This window comes from Misgurnus anguillicaudatus, chromosome 10 (assembly GCF_027580225.2).
Source record: "Misgurnus anguillicaudatus chromosome 10, ASM2758022v2, whole genome shotgun sequence".
Classification (NCBI taxonomy): domain Eukaryota; kingdom Metazoa; phylum Chordata; class Actinopteri; order Cypriniformes; family Cobitidae; genus Misgurnus; species Misgurnus anguillicaudatus.
This window is the reverse complement of record NC_073346.2, coordinates 35,923,102-35,927,540: the sequence shown is the minus strand read 5'-3', so window position 1 is coordinate 35,927,540 and position 4,439 is coordinate 35,923,102.

Here is a 4,439-nt window from a genome sequence, read left to right as displayed (position 1 = left end):
TTTGGTCTAGAAACTAGACTTGTTTTCTTGGGTCGTTTTGCTCATCATAAAAAAGGATCTCCATCCAAGCAATTCTAGATATTTTTACCGAAAACAAGACAAAAACACCAAGAATCCTTTCCTGAAACTCATTCTTTGCAGTGTGGTAATTATCTTTAACACTAGAATGAACAAGGCGTCATTTTGACAGTTTGAAATTTGCAATAACTTTGTCTAAATAAATCACGTGCATAAATAAACGTGCTTACTTGTCTAAAAATGCTACCGTAGAGACCTGGGGCCTTGTGTACAAAGCGTGCGCGTTAGCACAGAAAAGTGCCGTAGGCTACGATCATTGTCACGGACGGGCGGTCCACTAACAATTTAGGCCTACTTACAAACCCACCTTGGTAACATAATGTCGACCCTTTGCTTCTTTCACTTCTTATTTTTTTCTCTTTCCGTTTTTGACTTCCAGATTTTTTAGGCATTTTCACTTCCTTGTCAGTGAAGTTGATATTCTGCCGGCACTATAAGTGAAGTCAAGCTGTGTTGCCTGGATTATACAATTTGGGCGGACTAAACCATTTTATGACAATTGAGAGGGGGGAAAGGGGCCCACAGACGTTTGTGTTTCCTAAACAAAAACATTTTTTGATACCAGGAAACAGCAAATAGAATAATTTAAAGTTAATAATTTTTACTATTAAATATTTTAGCACCACAATTTTGGGGGCTTCTCTGGGCCCCCTCTTACTCGTGGGCCCCGAGAATCGTCATTGTTTACCCCCCCTTTACAGCACCCCTGGCCGGTGTTAACGCCTTACGGTACATTCACACGGGACGAAAGCGTTAACGCTTGACGGAAGGCTTGTCTGAAGCGTGGCCAATAGCCAACCATAGTGGCCGCAACACATGCTCTGGTCTTCCATAAATGTAATTGGCTGGCTCTGCCTAGGTTATTTGCATAAGGCGATCTGAATTGCCTGACGCACGCATTGCCGATTGAAAAGTTGAGAAATGTTTAACTTCTTCCGCGAGGAACGGCAGTGACGTGGCGCCGACGGATCCACAATTCAGTTCGGCAACGCATGATGTCACCCATTAAAAGTGAATGGGAAGCGTTAACGCTTAAACCCCGTGTGAATGTACCATTAGTGTACACGCCCCATTAAGGCGCTTAAAGGTTCTTCATAGTGATGCCATAGAGGAACCATTTTTTGGCAGAAGAACATTTTCTTTCATACCTTCATATAATATAATTTTGTGGAAGTTTACTATAGACTTTATAAAATTAGATTGTAATATTTTATGAAAGCAATTTGCTGTTATAAAGCACAGCAGATGCAAAATGCATTTTAAAAAGATGAAGAAGAAGATGCAGCACATCTTCTTGTGAGCATCAATCGACCCCAGACGTTCTGAACCTTTATTCAGACTCACAAACAAGCCGGTTGTCCGGCCTCGCGGAGGACCTTGGGTTTTTTTTCGAGCTCATTCATTTAAACAAAATTGAAAACTATTTCTACATTGAGGTCAATCACATAATTGGGCTTTTTCATAATGATGCATTCTTATAATTGAATAGATCCGGATCAAGAGCGGCTCTCATGAGGTACGCGGGATCAGTCGATACACAGGGAATCGTTTTTGATTACTCACCGGACCTTTTTAATGCCTCTTTTATTCGAATATTTACAAGGATGAGGACAGTACCTTCTTGAAACTACAGTAGAAAGGCACATAATGAATTCATTATGCTTTAATTTTAGTTAAGAGGGGCTGGGGAAACGAGATTGTATACGCGTGAGCTGATAAGTGGGAGAGAAGCAAGGAAAGCAAAGAAGGTTGAGATGGAGAGAGCGAGCATGAAAGCTGGAGAGATGCTGCATGTTCATTAGTCTTTGGTGAACTGCTCCTCTCAAAAGCTCCTCGGGTTTCGGTTCATCTGCATGAAGACGGGTTCTTGTGTCCCTAATGAGAGAGCTTAGATACAGTTACATTACCAAAACCCCCAGCAGCACGAGTCAATCGATTCCCAGGTTTACCCCAGTGAGGCTCACTAACGCTGCTCTTCTGAATATGATTTCGGTGTTGATGGGTTTTTGTTCCTGGTACAGAGTTGTGGCAGAGGCCGGTGGAGGGGAGTCGGCCACACCCGGTATGGCTCACAATGCGGTTTATCAGACTTTATATCGAATTAATACATTTGTTAGTTTTCTTTATAATAATATAATGTTTATCTAGTTTCAGTGCATTTATAGGCTATGATATTTGTCACTTTTTGTGTTAACTGGGAATCTTTCTTTCTTTCTTTATTTTCTTTTAAATGTCATGGCTAAATTCATGGCAAGAATATTATAAAAAGGAAGATTAGAGGTGTTCAAAATTAATTCAATTCTAAAAATCATGGAACTATGTTTAAAATGTTAAAAACTTTTTCAAAAGTATCAACAGAAATATAAGGTTTCTCACAGGGATAAATGTAATACAATAGTAGAATATGTGTAATAGACGCATAATAGACGTGTAATAAATTCTGAGAAGTTGAAGTTTACTGGGAATTAAATGCATAAACTGCCGTTGCTAGTGCTATGCTTTACCAGTAGAGCTGCAGGAACAATGTTACTGGTTTAATAATTTTGCATTTCAGGATCCAACATGATTTCACAAAGTTCCGTGGGATAGTCACGGAATTTTGTGCTCGTTTTTCCGTGGCAATCTCGCGGATCTCCGCATTTTTCCGTGGCCCTGCTGCGGACTTTTTTTTTCTGTGACATTCTTGCGGATTGGTTGCTCAGCTGCTTTTTCCTATTTTCAAACCATTTTCGCTTCGGTTTAGGGTTAGATTTGGTGTTTGCGTTAGTATGTCACTTTAAATATTGGTTTATACTATTTTTCTGATTTATTCTTTTATATTTTCTAAACTTTAAACAATTGTTGCCTGGCGTTGGGGTTAGAGTTGGGTTTGGGTAGGGATGTCAATTCATGTAAATCTAACCCTAAACCGAAGCAAAAATGGTAAGAAAATAGGACAAAACAGTTGAGTAAGCAATCCGTGAGAATGCCATGGAAAAAGACAGTCCGTAGCAGGGCCACGGAAAAATGCGGAGATCCGTGAGAATGCCATGGAAAAAGTAGCACAAAATTCCGTGACTATGCCGCGGAAATTCATGAGATCAGGTTGCATGATCATACATACACACTTAAGAAGAGCCAGAAGAACCAAAGAACCGTTCTACAGCAAAAACATCACTATCACAGTAAAAGTATTACAAAATGAAACTATTAAAGGGGACATTTCACCTGACTTTTTTAATATGTCAAATAAATCTTTGGTGTCCCCAGAGTACATATGTGAAGTTCTAGCTCAAAATACCCCATAGAAAATTTTATATAACATTAATTAAAATTGCAACTTTGTATGTGTGAGCAAAAATGTGCCGCTTTGGGTGTGTCCTTTAAAATGCAAATGAGCTGATCTCTGCACTAAATGGCAGTGCCGTGGTTGGATAGTGCAGATTAAGGGGTGGTATTATCCCCTTCTGACATCACAAGGAGAGCCAAATTTCAATGACCTATTATTTCACATGCTTGTGAAGAATGGTTTACCAAAACTAAGTTACTGTGTTGATCTTTTTCACATTTTCTAGGTTGATAGAAGCACTGGGGACCCAATTATAGCACTTAAACAAGGAAAAAAAAGATTTTCATTATTTGTCAGGGGCGCAAATTTAAAATAAGTGTTCGGAGTGTCATGTGTGTTGCTTGTATTTTCAAAATATGTGTTTGTTGCGTCATGTGAACCATGTGCATCACGTGTTTTGTGCTGCACACACATCAAAACCGTTTATGATAAAAAAGACGCTCATGTTCACAAAATACACGCAAGACACTCACTTAACAGTAAACTTTGATTATGCATGAGATTATGCGAGTATCTGGCAAACGTGAGCGTCTCTTTCACCATAAACCCTTTAGAAGCGTCTGCAGCAGGCACTTATTTTGACAAGACACGTGATGCACACAGGATCTCTCAACGCACAGAACACATATTTTGAAATAAGGAAACACATACATGACGGGCTACATACATGTTGTGACGAACTTCGCATCGAGTGCCCTCGAAAAAAGAAATCATCAGCCACCACTGTTATATGTCCCCTTTATTTTGGTGAGTAAACTGTTTCACATGTTTGTGGTTCAAACATGAGTAAAACCCAACTCGTTATTCGTCTTGTAGAAGATAGGTATGCATTTTTTCATGAGGGTTTCCCAAATGGGTGCATCGGTGCCAATCCCATGGGTGTTCTGGGGCTCAAGGGGTGGAGGGTAGTGATGCGCAGGTCAGGGTTTTTTCCAACCCGCGGGACCCGCTTTTTATGAAATATTCACAAATTCCCTACCTTAATTTCTCCCGCAGAACGTCTTTCATCTTTTATTTCTCCGTTTGTTTTGTT